General features: G+C 38.4%; 1 pseudogene; it reads left to right on the forward strand.

Moving 5' to 3' along the window:
• The window catches only part of LOC127624227 (androgen-induced gene 1 protein-like), a 56,808-nt pseudogene that overhangs the window by 16,936 nt on the left and 21,133 nt on the right, over window positions 1–18,739 (forward strand).

The raw sequence follows: 18,739 nt of genomic DNA on the forward strand, positions 1-18,739 counted from the left end.
AACCATATAATGGAGGTAGATTTTGTTCTCAGAACAAGGGTATTTTTCTTAAAATGTTTGGTTGTTCTATGTGTTTTAAATGTTTATAATGTATTAATTACAATATTTTTGGCCAAAACAATGATTTGATATTTTTGTTACCTCTAACATATTGTTGAAGTCAAAAAACCCTGTGGAAAATCAAATTGCAAACCTTTAGTTGTTTCATGAATTGCTTTGTATTTTACTGTTTCAATTTTGCTGACAAACTATAACAAACTGTAACAGGCTGTTTAATGGCAGGTTTTACTGTGACTTCTCACCCCATATACAGAAGCGTGACAACATGTCCCACTATTGTGACCGCTATGAACTAATATATTTCTTCCTGGGCAGTATTGGTGGAAGTGTTCATATATTTTTCTTTTTTCTTTCTTTTTTCTTTTTCTTTTCAAAGAAAAAAAAAAAAAAAAAACTACACTACACTTGAGACATATTCTCTGGAGAATAGGAGAAAATATTGTGACAAATTGCTCCCCTATAGATTTTTGGAAAATAAAAACTCATTGATTAATCTTTTAATTGTAAAACTCATTGTCAACATTGTCATTAATGAAGCATCAAAATATCCAGTTACAATTCTCTTTCTGTAGAACTGAACCGACCTCACTGCAATTAGACTAGAAGAGTCTCCACAAGAGATTTTTAATAGCCTAAATGGTTCCTTATTGAATCCTTTTTTAATCTGCTAAAGTGGTCTCGGGAAAGAGGTTTTGGGACCTAGAGGCTTCTGATAGATTGATATGAAATACAACACAGAATGATGCTATTACTGGAAATGTGGAATGGATGTCTCAGTCGTCGCTAAGAACAGGATGTATTCAGTTGACTTGGGTATAGCCGGGGGCCAATGACAACATACATGGTGGTTGCTAGGGAAACGTGTCTCAGTTATTAATCAACATGAATGCAACCTTTGAGCCTAATCAAAAATTGTCTCTATATTAAATGCTCAGTGGCATTGTGAAATCACATGCAATTAGATTTTCCACAGGGCTTTTAGACTTTTAAACATTTGTAATAATTAATAATGAAGACACATTATGATTACATTAGAAAGCACAGAGTTGATTCAAGCCATGTGTTAAGTTTTTTTTATTTCATTTCCTCATATTTCCCTAAGGTTAGTAGCTCATATTGATATAAGCAGTGTATTGTGTGTGATGTCTAAATTTTGTTGATCAAACATAGGCTAATTAATTTAATATCAGTACTTCGCTGCTACAAAGTACGCAAATGAGCAGGATATCAGAATACTTAATATTAACGATACAGTTGGTCAACAAAAGCCGGATGACGTACTGATATTCTGAAGTGTGCAACCAGTGAACACTTTGCTATCCCACATGAGCTGTTATCACATTCAAAAACTTGGAAAAAAGTGCATACTCGAATGGGAGTACTTCCCTTCTACACAATATGCAAAAAGCAGTATGTCAAATCAGTAGGATCAGCCGCTTCACCACATTAGGGCCAAGTGGTGCTAAGTCCCACCAGTGCAGGCAGATTTGTGCAAATTGCATGGCATCATCATAAATATATTTTAAGAAATCATATATTTTCTGCAACTTAAACATATTTTATGTCCATTATACAAAAAAAAGATTTTATATTATTTTGAGAAATTCTATTATTATTAAGGTATGTTGCTTAAAAGACATTTAAACGTTCTCATTAGCTATGCGTGGGGCTAGCCCTTTATCCTCAATGTTAATCAACAGAGATCTGGAGAATGTCATGCGCATGTGCAACAAGCATTCAGTGATGGCCTGAGGGGCTAGTTTGCCTTTGCCCCTGAGCCAATCACAAGCTTTGATCATATAAATGTCAAGCTGTTGACACGAGCATCGGAAGTTACCGCTCGTGACTGCAGACCTGCGTAGTGAACTTCATTGGTAAGTTTTAAAAGCTAACTTTTTTGCTAATGTGCTGTTGGTTGGATTAGTTAAGCACCTTTCATCATTTCATTGAATTGTATGCCATAGGTGTTGTGTTGTTGTTGCTTTGCTTTGTATTAGATATCAATGACTGCTAAATATTTGGAGTCTGTCGTTTTGATTAACATTGTTATGCTGCTCACTCGAGTTAGTAAGATAAAATGCACACTCTTTCACAATTTGCCAGTTTATATAAACAATACCGATTTTAGAAGGGGGAAATTCACTGATTACCGATATGGTGGCCGATATAGTTAATTTTTGAGCTGGAATGAAAACAGACCTTTTCTATGTGGATTGTGCACCGATTCTGCACCGATATGACTATGCAAAGGTACTCAGAAGGCTGCTTTCTTAAATAATTTTATTAAAGAATATTTGACATGATTATTACACAAACTCCGGGCTCTGGGCTTAAACAGCTCACTGTGCAGCTGGATCCTGGATTTCCTGTCAGGCAGACGTCAGGTGGTTAGAATGGGCAGCAACATCTCCTCATCACTGACCCTCAACACTGGAGCCCCGCAGGGCTGTGTTCTCAGCCCACTCCTGTATTCCCTGTACACACATGACTGTGTGGCAACACATAGCCCCAATGCCATCATTAAGTTTGCTGATGATACGATGGTGGTAGGTCTGATCACAGACAATGATGAAAGAACCTACAGAGAGGAGGTGCACACTCCGACACGCTGATGTCAGGAGCACAACCTCTCCCTCAACGTCAGTAAAACAAAGGAGCTTGTGGTGGACTTCAGGAGGAAAGATGGAGAACACAGCCCCATCACCATCAATGGAGCACCGGTAGAGAGAGTCAGCAGTTTCAAGTTCCTCGGTGTCCACATTACTGAGGAACTCACATGGTCCGTCCACACTGAGGCCGTTATGAAGAAGGCTCACCAGCGCGTCTTCTTCCTGAGACGGCTGAGGAAGTTTGGAATGAACCACCACATCCTCACACGGTTCTACACCAGCACTGTAGAGAGCATCCTGACTGGCTGCATCACCGCCTGGTACGGCAATAGCACCGGCCACAACTGCAAAGCGCTGCAAAGGGTGATGCGAACTGCCAGAAACATCATCGGAGGTGAGCTTCCCTCCCTCCAGGACATATACACCAGGCGGTGTGTGAAAAAAAGTCATGGGCTATTCTCACTGCTACCATCAGGCAAGCGGTATCGCAGCATCAGGACCCGCACCAGCCGACTACATGACAGCTTCTTCCCCCAAGCAGTCAGACTGTTGAACACTTGATCTATCAAGATCAATAATTAGCTCTGCACTTTATAAATCTATAATCTCACACTGGACTGTCAACTTATTCTCCTCAATATACTACTTCATATATATATATATATATATATTTCATATACTCCTTACTTATTGTATATTGTGTGTATTGTTTACTGTACATTGCAGGGATGTAGTGGAGGCTAAACGCACGTAAACGCCGTTTACGCACCTCCCAAAATTCGGAAATAGCGTTTACCCACCTCCAAAGTGGGTTTATCCACCTCTAAATTGCGTTTATCCACCTCTAAATAGATAGTTCCTAAGCCATTTTAAATTAAGCTTGTGTCGTTTTAGTTTCATATTGTTCCTTATTAGTTTCATAGGTTGTTAAACCTAAGACGAAGTCTTTCATAATGCACTGCTGCCAGTGTTTCCCATGCGCGTGCATCGATATTGTCTACTACCAGCTATATACAGCGTGCTGACCTCAAAAATCCAGCTGTATTCTAACAATAACTTAGCTCTCCTTATTAGCTAGGCTCCTTGCATGCTGACTAATAAGTAATAACTGACAGTGCTGTGTTAGACAGATTAATGCAGCGGTGTTCCATGACGGAGAGAGAGCGCGAGAGGTACGGGTGAGAGAGAGAGAGAGAGAGAGGGACGAGCGAAAGGTAGCCTAGTGCTGCGCGAATGCGCTACGGCTCTCTGCAATCAAATACGATTTTAAATAGGCTTAGTAAAAAATAAAAAATACATCGAAAATCAATGTGTTGCGGTCAGCGTTGATACTGTGGCGGGCAAAAATTCTTTGATTCCAGCTTGTTAAATATGTTCTAGTGTCTTCTCTCCTCTGTGACAGTAAACTGAATATCTTTGAGTTGTGGAAAAAACGAGACATTTGAGGACGTCATCCTCCTGGGCTTTTGGGAAACATTGATCCACATTGTTCTGACATATTATAGACCAAACAACTAATTGATTAATTGAGAAAATATTCAACAGATTAATCGACTATGAAAATAATCCCAAATCCCTAATCATTATGTACAAGTGCATTGCATTGGAAGCCCTGGATATAAGCCTCCCTCTCTATCTCTCTTAAATATTTTTGTTCTCTCTGTTTTGTCATTTAGTAAACTTTATAGATTTCAACCATATTATTCCTTCTTGGGTCTCTTTAACAAGAACTTAGATTAATGTATGAATTGAATAGTGATTGTGTGACCTATGATGAGGGAACAACCAGTGATACCCTTGGTAGTACCATCAAATGATAGCCTATAGCGATGTCATCAGGATACACATACACCGGTAGGCAGTGGCCCACCTTACCGGGTGACCACGTCGTGGTCCACCAGAATTTATAGTTTACCCACCTCTTTTTTTACCACTACACCTCTGGTACATTGTATATAATTACTGTGTTGTGTAAGTATGTGTACATTTGATATGTAAATTGTGTTGTGTAAGTATGTTGTTTACTGTAATTGGTATATGTCTCGTCACTGTCATGACTGCTATGTTGCTCGGAACTGCACACAAGAATTTCACCTACTGTTGCACTTGTGTACATGGTAGTGTGACAATAAAGTGATTTGATTTGATTTTGATTTGATACATTGTCAACCAATTGAAAAAACACTGAAAAAATAAAGAATAAATACAATAAATAGTTAAATAAACATCAGTACTGGATGTTCAGTATCAGTCAGTTGCTGACCATTTAAATAAAGAATAAATTACAATTATAGCTAAATTAACATCAGTACTCTTTAGTATCGGTCAATAGCTGACCATTAAAATAAAGGGAAAAAAAATAGCTAAATAAACATCAGTAGTACTGTTTAGTATCAGTCAAATGCTGACTATTTTAATACTGCCAGTCAACAAGAATCATTTACACCTGCCAAGTCAAGAGATAAACAGCGGCAGAAGTGTTACACCGTATTCTGCTGTACAAGTTTAGGGGAAACTATCAATGGTGGAAAACCAGACTTTTAAATATTACATTTTACAAATGTAATGACTGGAATTGTTTGGTTGAAGGGGGTGCCAAACTGCAAATCCTGAACCAAATAGTTTGGTAAATACATGTTTACACATTAGCTTCCACTCATCTGACAAGGTATGAAAGTAGCTTTGTGGTTAGCTAGTTAGCTCTTAGCTTGTTGTTAAGGTGAGTAAAAGATGGATGTTTTTTATTTACTTTCCAGCATTGTGTCTCAACAACTAGGTAACAATGTAACGTGAAATCAACACTCAACAGACACAATCCACCACACGATTGTCTGCTGAGCTGCAAAAAGCTGCTGTGATGCTTACCTTTCAATCTGATATGTTACTGACTGCACTGACAAACTGTAGCTGGCTAACAACAAACAGATGTGATAAATAAGAGTGACATGGTTGTCAGGGACAGGGTTAACATCATATTAGTTATATTGAAAATGGAAAATGATAGGGTCATTGTTTATTAACTTTTCCGTATGTATTTCCCAAACTAGCAACTTACCATGAAGACACCGCTTAATTCCGCACTGTCTGTAGAACCACCACCACTCAGCTCTGTTAACAATGGCATCAGAGCGCACTCTGCTGGACAAACTAATTTAAGACACCTATTCTTAATCACTCCAAGCATTGTTTTCTGTGTATTGTGTTTATGTTCTGAAACAAAAGTTTTAATATCTGCGCATATCGGAAAACATATACGCCGATACGATATATCTGTGAAAAGCTAATATAAATCATTCGGGCACTAATTAATGATTAATGTATGCAGTTATGAAATCAAATACCCTCTACTCAAAATCTAAACACAAAAGAGATGCACAATACCAGGGGTTAGTGACGATGGTGCCAGTTAATACGCATCTAATACCAGGGAATAAACAGGGCACATGCACAGTGGGAATGTGAGGGACAAAGTCAAAACTGATGCACTAGGTTAATATATTTTTCTTGTTTCTTTTTGATCTGTCAAAATGTCAGACAGAATTTGGAATTATCCATCAATGTTTCAAAGATCATTGAAATAATTGATTGTAAAGTGATTGTTTGTGCCCCATACTAAATAATGACCCTGAGAAGCCACTGAGTCGGAAACTGTCCAAAAATTCAGTATATGTAATACAGTAGATAACAATCTGAAGTATGCAACCAGTGGACACTTTACTATCCTATAAGGCCACGGATTTGCCATTTTCGAAATGTTTTAAAAATAAGTAATGGTGGAGAACGAACAGCTTTTTTTTTAAATGTAAATGCTATAGTATAGGTACCAAGAAAATCAGCCTGATCTCATGAACATTACATGACCGTGACAAGATTTTTGCTAAACAAAATTATGTGCCCAAGTACACATTTCACTGCTCTTTCCTATTGAAATATCCAGCAAGGGGTGCCAGAAGCTAGTGAAATGGTGTCTTTATCAGGCAAGGTTTTTAAGGTGAATCTTAGAGGGCTAAAGCACATAACTGGTAATCAGAAGGTTGCTGGTTCGATCCCCACAGCCACCACCATTGTGTCCTTGAGCAAGGCACTTAACTCCAGGCTGATCCAGGGGGATTGTCCCTGTAATAAGGGCTCTGTAAGTTGCTTTGGATAAAAGCGTCTGCCAAATGCATAAATGTAAATGTAAATGTAAAACCACTGCCTCAGGCAATTGTGTATTTTTTAGCATATGGAGCTACAGAGGCCTTGTGATCTGTGGAATGTGGGTTGCTTAGGGTTGACCCAGAGGAGAGGAATACCTTACAGCTGAGAACAATTTGTTATGTGCAAAAGTTCCAGATTCTCCCACCTGCTACGTGCTGACCTAAGGAGGGTTACTCCATTGTAAATATTTTGAACCATTCCATGGTACCACAACTGTTTGTTTACCCATGCTGCCATGGCAACACTATTCTATTCACAGGCTACTCTAACAAAGTAACAGAGTGACTAAGCCTTGTTACTGTTGGGCTGAAACAAGGAAGTACAATCATTCGAGAGTCATGTCTGAGCTGCGGTCATATCTACAGTACACTGAGCATTTACACTATGTGAAACATGACAGCAACCTTTACACCTCACAAATTAAGGCAAAACAAACTCAAATAGTGCAAGACCATGTGCTAGTTGTGGTCTGATTAACGTGCATGCTGGATGAAGCCAAACTAAAATTGCATTATCTAGGTCTGTTAGTCCAACTTTGCACAGATTGGATTGGTTCAATTCCAGACCAAAAATCTACATGAAATTTTAGTCCTGCATAAAATTGAAATTTCAAAATGCATGTAAATGTTCTTATTACTTTCAACCAAACCAGTCTGATTCTTGAAAAAGTAATTGTTGCTCTTTTAAATAAATCGAAGTGATCTGGTTCACGAGTCAGATTGATCCGTTTCTTAAATTAATTACACTGACTCAATGATCAGGTTTAAGCAGTTCTTGACTCACTAATATGAACTGATGTTGTATGGAAAAACCTGTGAAAAAATTCTTAAAAATTCATTAGCAGGACAATTATCCTGTGAACTATTCCTTGTATAGTCATTTTATTGAATACATAAGACAGACTTGTCATGCTTGTTATGTTGTGTTTGACTCACAAAAGGCTTGAAGGCATATGGCAACAAAAGCCCTTTGAAACTTTAGGGAACTTTCTAGATTATATTTTAGACACATGCAAATATTTGTGAATATTAATTAAATCACTAGAACAACAATGCGTGCAGGAAGGAAGAAGTGACAGAAGGGAGAAAGATAAGATTGTCAAAGCCATTGTTGTACATTTGTCAAGCCTATCAGCACTCTTAATGTGGCAATAACAATCAGAACAGAGCTACTTCATCTGCACCAAACACCACGGGAGACGTGTGTTTACCTGCGTCAAAGCATCTCTGACAATAATCCCATCTCCACTGTGTAATTACTCCGCTGCAGAGAGAGGCCTGTCAGAAGAGCCTTGTGCTGCTTTATTGTTAAAGCCAATGCCTCCCACTGAGCAGCCCCATGTTCAAAGCACCTCATTTGAAACACGTACCACAAATAAACATCTTACACCTCCTTAGAAAACCTATTCAAATGACCAGGCTTGAAACAACTCAAAACGAAAGTAAAAAAGCACTGAAGAGGCAGATGTTCTGTCATTCAAAGTAAAGGTATTTTCTAGACCAGTGGAATCACTAGAACATGCCCTTAGCATTTAACTTTCCTCATAATTAATTCAGCAGATTGGTTCACTGTAGCTTTAAATGATACAGGTCATTGTGCTCAGGGTCTTGTATGACTGATTACCTGTGCTAAATAACCCCAAATTCTCCGCAAACCTTTATTCAGGCTGCTAATTGTTTGGGGGAAACATTCATAGGCAACATCATCAATATTTACTATCGTATTACGGTTTGATAAGCTTAACCATAATGGATTGTTTTAAATGTATACTTAACCCAAAAATCATAATTTAGTCACTCTCGTGTCTAGGTATGGGAATCATGGAATTTATCGTACAGAGTTCCATTGATTATTCTTACTTGAGAAATAAATATGATTTATTGTCAGATGCTATTTGCACCCTGGTGCAAATAATGGTATATGCTAATTACATCCCAGTGCAAATAGTGTCAGATATTATTTGCATCCCAACCCTGGTGCAAATAATGGTAGATACAATTTGCACCCATGCTTAAATGCAAACATACAGTGTGGGCATCACTGCAGTGTGTTTATTGTGATTATTTAGTGTCCCACAGACACACTACTAACCCCTACCCCTAATCCTAAATTTACCTTAGAAAAAATAACCTTGGTTTTACTACAGTAACCATGGTTTCACCATGGTATTTTTTGGTATTGCATGGTATTTTTTAAATCAAATTTACAGTAACCACAAAATTAACCATGGTTACTATATTAACATCATATTACTGTACTAACACCATGGTTAATAGCATTAAAACTATGTTTTCTGCCAAAAAACATGGTTATTACATATCAGTAATACAGTGATGCAATCTACACACAAGTGATGCCGAGCCGTGGGAATGAGTGCGATCGTCAGACCCCGCCTCCAAATCAAACCCTCCTCTGCACTCCTCGGCATTCACTGTGACCAAATCACTGTGATAAAATCAACATTTATATACATGTTTTACCTATTATTATAAGTAGTATTAAAGGAAATATTAAGAGTGGAAACAGGAAATTGGATGGGGAAAAAGAGTGGGACAAAACATGGATTTGAACCGCGGTTGCTAGGACGACAGTATACATTCACACACCGTCTTTACACCCCACACCACTGCACAATGCTAGCATAATTTATTCATGAAATAATCATTAAAAAAAATCCACTGATTACAACAAACCTTGTAATGTGTAGGACAGTCTTTAACTACACATTGTCATATGAACAACCAGTCAGTAAATGCACTGCCCGATTTAAAGGTCAGGATGAGCTAGACAAGATGGAAATCAGATTCACTAAAAAGAACTGGCTAATAAGAGTCATTCGTTCGGAAACCGCATTACTATGGTCGCGTTGTTTCGCAGTGTAGATTAAAAAAACACTCGGAAATCGTAGAACACAGTTTGCACTGTTTTTTGCGCTGTAGATTCAAAGGAACTGCCTCACAAAAGTCATTGGTTTGGTAATCAGACTACACTTTATGTCCTGTGTTTCACGCTTTAGATTCTGGGTGAACTACTGTAACACTTCATCATCCATTGCTCCCACATATTTTTTACACGAGTACACCATTTAACCAAGCACTCTAGATCAGTAATTAATTCCAGTTGTTAAAGGTCTAATAGCTTCCTTGACTTGTAAAGACACACTCGCATTGAGAGGAACCAGGCTTTTTTAAAGTGTCTATCAACCTGTTTGTGGCATTTTTCTACAATTCCTTCTGCTGGATTTGTGGCTTGTTGTTTAGAGTGGAAAACAGCTGTGCCCACAGGTCAATTTGGAGAGTGCTCTCCTCAGAAAATTGTCTCTAACTGTATGCTCCCGCTGTGACTACCAGTATTTTTAGACTGGGGAGGATAAGCATTTCACCATTTACAGTAACAAGAATCCATCCTTTGGGTAACAGGAGAAATATATCCATGCGACTGAAAATGATCAATGTTGCCGTCCGTGGCTGTGCTAAACTAATCCTGGCTTTTGATGCACTCCAGTGGAGTTTTCTCTGTTTGGTTTGCCACTGTCAGAGAAACCTCAGAAGTGCCAGACAGACTAGTGGCTGCTTAACCAGCGGTATTACCCAGGCCGTCTTTAGGATACTGAGACTATAAGAACCAGATGTGTTTGTTTATACCAGACATTTTTCAAGCTCTGCTACACTTTATATTATATGCTTACAGAATACTCTTAAATTCTGTTGTGTTCTGGCTCTAAATCCATGAGCTGGATGCAAACAAACCATCAATTATTATACTGGCCAAGTGTACTTACTGAAAGTACCAAAAAGGCTGCCTGACAACTAGAAAAGATTGCAACGCTTAAATGTGTATTATTGAACAAATTAGGTCCCATTCTCCATTAATGTGGCTGTTGACAGATTGCCACCTGGTGGTCGTTGCCAACTTGGGTACAGGTACCATACAAGCCCAGACTGTAATTCCCCATATTGCTGCAAGATGCAGAATCATTTTAATGACATGTTGAAAGAAGGCTCCCCTTCATTATGGCCATTGAGGTTTCCCTTTGAAATCTTTTGTCCAGTAGCTTGCAATTCTTCATATGCATTGAAGCAGAGCGAGGCAAAATAAATCACCAATTTTGTGGTATTTTCTAGGACAGACTGGGTCCACATTGTGCGATCTTCATCTTCCATAAAAAATGTACCCGCGGATTCTTTCATGCACTGTCAGACGACGCATGCTGTGATCTTATATCGGACAAACCAAAGGAATGCAAGGCATTTCAGTACTGTTGCAGAAAGCATAGTACAACGATTGCAATGTTGATCATAAAGGCAGGGTGTGTGTGTGTGTGTGTGTGTGTGTGTGTGTGTGTGTGTGTGTGTGTGTGTGTGTGTGTGTGTATAGAAAGAGCTGTATTGCTCAAGAGTGCATGTTAGAACACCAAATAAGCATTCTCCTAACATCCCTAAATTCCAGTTATTGTGACTTAACCGCATGCGTAATGCCACATTACGGAGTGGCTTGTTTTCTCTGTAATTGTGCTTCGGTGTTAGCGTTATCTTTCTGCTTGGCAACCACAACACTTGCTAAAGCCCCAGATTGACAGGAGGGATCTGCTTGTTTTTTCTGGCGAGCCTCCAGCCACTTACTAGTGGCATAATTTGCTAAAGTCTTATTCAATGATGGTTCATTGCAAGTAAACCTTCATAGTGAAGTCAAATTAAGTATAATAGCTATGTTTGGAATGGAATACCAGATTTCATAATAAACCTGCATGTTTAATTCAGTGAGTGGTGCATTTTTAATCAAATTTTGTGTTAAAATATTTCAGTCACAAAAGAGATAAAAAAATCATGGTTAATATTACTTCCAGTTATCCTTCCAGGATACAGTGTTCCATGCAGAGTGTGCACAGAACACATTCACTGTAAAAATATCTGTAATGTTAACGGTAAAAATTGCTACAGTAAAAAAACTTTAATTGGTTAACGGAAATTTACCTCAAACTATACAGTAAATGTTTTATATATATATTTAAAAAGACAATACATGTATTTTTACTGTAAAATTAATGTTAAAATTACAGTAAAATACAATAATATGGCATTCCCAGAATTCCCAGAATCATTATATTTTATGGGAAACAGTATTCGGGCGTTCCCAGAATTCCCTGCGTGACCCATTACATTTAATTATATTTTATGGGAATAGTTATGTTTATTCTTATTTTTAATATGAGTTATGTACTTTGAGGTGTTCTGTGTTATATTTAATGTAGTTTAGTTCAGTTCATGTTTATTGTATAATTTTAATTTCACATGTGTTACCCTGATGGTGTTTAATGTTTGTGTGTGACACTGAGCACTGTCTCAACATGTGTATAGGTCATTGCTCCTGGAAGGGACTCAATTGATGAACTTCATGTCATCGTGTGCCCTTCTGTAATTACTACAGTGATTAACAATACATTATAAAGTGAAAAGCAGATTTTTACATTTTCAGAAGGTTAACTTTTCATGTTTATTATTTAATTATATAAATAACTGTAAAATATACAGGCATCAAAATTACATTCCGTCAATCCTAAAATGTGGTTACCGTATTTTTATGGTGAAATTTTGGCAACCACAGCTGCCAGGTTTTTACGTTAAATGTAACAGGATTTTTTTTTACAGTGTACTGTACTATTTACTACAATAATAGAGCAGTATGGTATTTTGAACATAGCCACTGTAATTGAGACTGCGAAAATAATGTAAGCCTAATGTTTTATCCAAGATCTGCTACATTTTCAAAAACAACAAAGACATGTCACATCTACAGGCTTTGGCATCTCAAGCTGGAGTTTTTCAAATGCTGTATGATCATACGGTATTTGATTACAATGGTCAGGTTCTAATGCTTTATGGGTTAGATTATGGCAGGGCAAGCCATGATGGAGAGCAAATTAAACCTGGATCATTGCTCTGGATCAGTGCTCTCCATTAAAGTGTTGAGGGAAAAAAGAAGTCTAGATCAGCATCCTGTCATGTGATAGTCAACAGACCAGCTACCAAACCTACAAACTGTTTGGTACAGGGAAATAAAAAGCCCCATCATGCCAGCACTCTATCCACCATGCCTGTCAGAGAGCATCCCTGCAGCTGTGCCAGACACACTGAGCCAAAATGGCCTGTCATAACAAGAGATCATCTCAGAGACTGCCTGCAGAATACTTGGGTCTTTAGCAACCCAGCACATACAGTATATCGATCACAAATGGATCTACAAAATGCCCAGATAGTGTCAAATTTTTTACATATTTTCAAGAAAATTTGAAAATAATAGAAAAGAATATATTTTATGTATTATTTTTTATATATCAAAGAGATGATGCAACAAATATAGAAAAGGATTCATTACTTCCACACTGACATTTCATGAGATGCAACTGGCTATCAAACATGTATTGAGCTACACATAACACAAAAGTTACACACATGCTACACATTGGCCGGTCTCGCTTATGAAATTTGGCTGACATTTAATTGTCAAACCAGTAATTATGACGATTAATTGTCTGTTTTAGGGCTATGCTGATCATTTGTCTCTTTTAGGGCTTTCACGATTAATTACTATATAAATATACATTGTCATTTGTATAAATATAGTACTCATTTGTGTTGTAATAAATTAAGAAATATATGTCCTGTGATAGTAAAATTAGCATATTGTGATAAAGGTCATTATTTTCCATAATGTAATGATAAAAATTAAACTTTCATATATTTTAGATTCATTGCACACCAACTGAAATATTTCAGGTCTTTTATTGTTTTAATACTGATGATTTTGGCATACAGCTCATGAAAACCCAAAATTCCTATCTCAAAAAATTTGCATATTTCATCCGACCAATAAAATAAGTGTTTTTAATACCAAAAAAGTCAACCTTCAAATAATTATGTTCAGTTATGCACTCAATACTTGGTCGGGAATCCTTTTGCAGAAATGACTGCTTCAATGCGGCGTGGCATGGAGGCAATCAGCCTGTGGCACTGCTGAGGTGTTATGGAGGCCCAGGATGCTTCGATAGCGGCCTTAAGCTCATCCAGAGTGTTGGGTCTTGCGTCTCTCAACTTTCTCTTCACAATATCCCACAGATTCTCTATGGGGTTCAGGTCAGGAGAGTTGGCAGGCCAATTGAGCACAGTAATACCATGGTCAGTAAACCATTTACCAGTGGTTTTGGCACTGTGAGCAGGTGCCAGGTCGTGCTGAAAAATGAAATCTTCATCTCCATAAAGCTTTTCAGCAGATGGAAGCATGAAGTGCTCCAAAATCTCCTGATAGCTAGCTGCATTGACCCTGCCCTTGATAAAACACAGTGGACCAACACCAGCAGCTGACATGGCACCCCAGACCATCACTGACTGTGGGTACTTGACACTGGACTTCAGGCATTTTGGCATTTCCTTCTCCCCAGTCTTCCTCCAGACTCTGGCACCTTGATTTCGAATGACATGCAAAATTTGCTTTCATCCGAAAAAAGTACTTTGGACCACTGAGCAACAGTCCAGTGCTGCTTCTCTGTAGCCCAGGTCAGGCGCTTCTGCCGCTGTTTCTGGTTCAAAAGTGGCTTGACCTGGGGAATGCAGGGATGTTTCTAATCCAGACTCAGTCCACTGCTTCCGCGAGGTCCCCAAGGTCTGGAATCGGTCCTTCTCCACAATCTTCCTCAGGGTCCGGTCACCTCTTCTCGTTGTGCAGCGTTTTTTGCCACACTTTTTCCTTCCCACAGACTTCCCACTGAGGTGCCTTGATACAGCACTCTGGGAACAGCCTATTTGTTCAGAAATTTCTTTCTGTGTCTTACCCTCTTGCTTGAGGGTGTCAATGATGGCCTTCTGGACAGCAGTCAGGTCGAGCAGTCTTACACATGATTGCGGTTTTGAGTAATGAAACAGGCTGGGAGTTTTTAAAAGCCTCAGGAATCTTTTGCAGGTGTTTAGAGTTAATTAGTTGATTCAGATGATTAGGTTAATAGCTCGTTTAGAGACCCTTTTCATGATATGCTAATTTTTTGAGATAGGAATTTTGGGTTTTCATGAGCTGTATGCCAAAATCATCAGTATTAAAACAATAAAAGACCTGAAATATTTCAGTTGGTGTGCAATGAATCTAAAATATATGAAAGTTTAATTTTTATCATTACATTATGGAAAATAATGACTTTTATCACAATATGCTAATTTTTTGAGAAGGACCTGTATATAGATGTGATACAATAATAAGAATCTGATTTATTGAAGCACAAAAAATGTATTATTAAAAACGTACAAATCTCGCTTTAATAATATAGCATGGCCTTTAGTGCCTTATTGCTTTTATAAAACTATTTAATTTTATTGTCCCTTTAATTGTCCCTAAAGGTCTTTAGTAAGGCAAAATAGCAAAAATAATATAACAAATTATAATAAATTATACATTTGCTCTTTTGCCGAACCCCCAGCATGACGTACATGACGTGCTGGCTGTGTCTCAAATGCTTTTACATCTGCTTAATATTGTTTGGCTCTGGGCCACAGGTAGCAGCTGTTAATTGTGGTGTGGCCAAATTTGCTGTGCGTCAAACATTTTTAAGAGTGTGCTCTGTCTGCACTGGTTATGCTTAAAGACTTGTGTATCCCATTAAGACTTGTAAAAATAGCAGGTGAATTGAAAATGTTAACAGCAGATGTTTCGGGACAGTAGTCACATTGTTCACCTTCGAGAGTCTTTACAGGGCCAGACTCATGATGTATGATGAGTAAGTTAGGATGATCGGTTTTCCAATGTTCTGCGTATGTCTAATTTTGATATTAAGCATGATGTTTTAGAAGTCTTTCTAATTTCCAATCCATCATATGCAAGTATTGTAGACCAGGAGTTCTCAACCCACATAACATAAGTTAGATATACACTTTAGTAAAGCCTTATTTTTTTTTAAATAAAGGTAGATACAAAGGTCACATTTAAATGAGGGCTCTATTTGTTTGCTTATACAGAATATACTGTATATAGCTTAAATGTATAGCTCACATTTTAGCTGAATTCCCAAGAGGGACTAAGCTACTTACAAGTTGGACATAACAGCGGAAATTAGATGCTTTCAACTATAAGGGGCATTCATAAATGTAAACACGATTAAAACAGCTAGACAGAGTGCAATGGAATTGAGATAATGCAGTGGAATATTCCAGCTTCAATAAAAGGTAATCTTAATTACCACAAAAATCAATTTCGACTTGACCCTCATTTTTATTTTTAAAAACACACAAATCTGGTTATATACAATTAAGGTATTTACCACGGAAGTGAATGGGGCCAATACGTAAACGTTAAAATACTCACTGTTTCAAAAGTATTGTCACAAAACATAAACAATATGCATGTTAACATTATTTTAGTGTGATAAAATTGCTTACTAACCTTTTGTGTATAAAGTTATTTCCAATTTTACTACTTCATTGCCATGACAACAGAAAGCCATTAACACTAAAACCCTAAAACGACCACAAAAATGACCATTTGAACAACTTTACAGCTCAAATACTTCACTAAGTTTAAGAAAATAAATAATGTAAGTGCTTTTATAAAGTTATAAGTGGATTTAGGTTCAGGATGTGCATTTTGGTGAAATGTTGTGTATGTACAAGTATGCATTTTTGTATAGAGTACCATCGGCAACCTCAGTATCTTAGAGCTAGAGGTGCTATTACGACAGGTGTCTAGTTGACAACTACATCAGGAGGCAGTTTCCTGCACCCTCCCTGGACCAGTTTTCATTGATACTCAGCTTGCTTTAATCATGGGTGTCAGAGAACAAGACCTGCTGATAATGACATGAAAGACAATAAGCTGTGACACTTTCACCCAAACCATGGGGCCCTATCAAGAATACCCCTTACGAGGGGCCACTCAGGGGCTATTTTGAAACTGTTTAACATGCACTCACATTCCAACTCAACTATGTAGCAAATTAACAAGAATTTCCCAAAGTGCTTTAAAATTATGAGGCTTAAAACATATAAAAAATATTACCTGCATTTAAACGTTTATACAGGCGTATCCGCAAGTATACCAAAGTTACAAAAAGGGATTTTAACCGTACCAACTCCACCAACGTTTTATTTAAATAAAAATCATATCTCTATGAAATCATCTAAAAAGGAGCCTCCAATTTGACCCCTCTGAGTAGAAACAGACTTTTGGGTCTGTGGTGAGTTCTTCAAAATATATTCAGTCGTGCACATATGTAATGTTGGGGTGAGCAGAGAGGTTTTAGTTGACAGCAAATGTGATTCTACGTGGTCTGAACTGGTTTTACATAGAGCAGAGGAAACAGATGTGTTATTTTTCTCTGCAAAGACCAAGACACAGATTGGGTTTGCACAGAATAAAGCCAAAGTCTGTTGCACAGAAGAAGAAAAAAACATCAACTGTGTACAATGATATTGATTCTCCACGGGAAAATAATACTTTTCCCTGTTTGAAGTGCTTTCTGTTCAGCTATTTCCTTTGGTTTTGCACAAGTACTGGGGGATTACTTTGAAAAGATCAATATTTGCAGATCCATTTTTCTGGACTGCAGTTTGAGGCACGGCGGTGTACGATGTCATGCTCGCGCACATGATTGAGTTGCCATGTTGAGCCTGGAAAAGTTACTAGGTGAGATTCCACCATCCAAGCCCCATCATTAAAACGAGTGCATAGCTGGCTCGCTAGCTCATCCCTAACAACTAGGAAAATATTTACCCATCTCAACCCAGTGAACAATAGCCGTTTCATAGTTTGCTTTCTTGCCCATTGTTTACAAAGTTGGCGAGAAGTTTTTACGTTGGTGGAGCTGGAAAATGATTCTCTCTCTAGTTCAGAATTGTTGTAGTGTTTTAGACAGTTGAGCACTCAATAACCCCTGTTTTAATTTGTGCACAGAAACATCTGTGTTCACGCAAGTTTTTGGTGAAGCAGGCTGCCGTTGAGGTGCGATTAACGGTGCATAATGACTTTGTGAAATCTCGACACATGCCTTGCACAAGAATGTAGCCACGAATATTGTGCTGGAGTCTCCTGACCACATCTTGCACAAAATTTGAGGGCACACTCTTGTCTTTGCGAACGGAGGCTGGTAATTCTGTCTCGCTATCCGTTCTGTTATCACGAAGCAAGTATTTGACACTTGAGCAGCATCGATCTCAAGTATATGTGGCACTTTTGCTGGAACAGGAGGATACTGAGTATTAATCCCTTGCTGAAGTGGGAGTGTTTGACAAGGCCTGTCCTGTTTATAGTTTAGGGTCTTCTGAGTGAGTTGCGCTGTTTGGTTGGAGGGCATTTTCAATAGACAGTCCAGGCATGCTGGCCAAAACCACAAGACTCCAAGAGACTCTCTGACTGGTGGTCAGAGAAACAGAACTGCCATGTTAAATTAAGAAAGGGCCCCACAAAAACACACTAAAATAAAACACGTCTGGGTAATATTCAAGCTCACCATGGTTCTGAAAAATGCACAGTCAGGCCAGATCTTCTGCTACCCATCCAAATCCGAGGGGACCTAAACAGGCTCTACTTATGGTAGTGGTTGTTTGCGGTGCAGCCCAGGGGAGGTATTTAGTAGGGACTTCGTGGCTGCCAAGGGGAGAAGGGCTAAGAGGTCATGTGAGCCCCTGTTGACTGGGAGCTGCTGGGACTATGTCACAACCGGCCTGGGAGGCTAGGCAGTGTAACCCAACACCTGACCTTGGGAGCACTTTCTCTGTCACCTTATACCCACTGTGAGCCTTCTATCAGGTGGTCCTGTGCAGAGTTAGCACGTATATCTCCTGGTCATATTCCACAGGGCTATGTTGCTTCAACAGGTCAAGGCAAGCGGGACT

Source organism: Xyrauchen texanus, chromosome 30, assembly GCF_025860055.1.
Source record: "Xyrauchen texanus isolate HMW12.3.18 chromosome 30, RBS_HiC_50CHRs, whole genome shotgun sequence".
Classification (NCBI taxonomy): Eukaryota; Metazoa; Chordata; class Actinopteri; order Cypriniformes; family Catostomidae; genus Xyrauchen; species Xyrauchen texanus.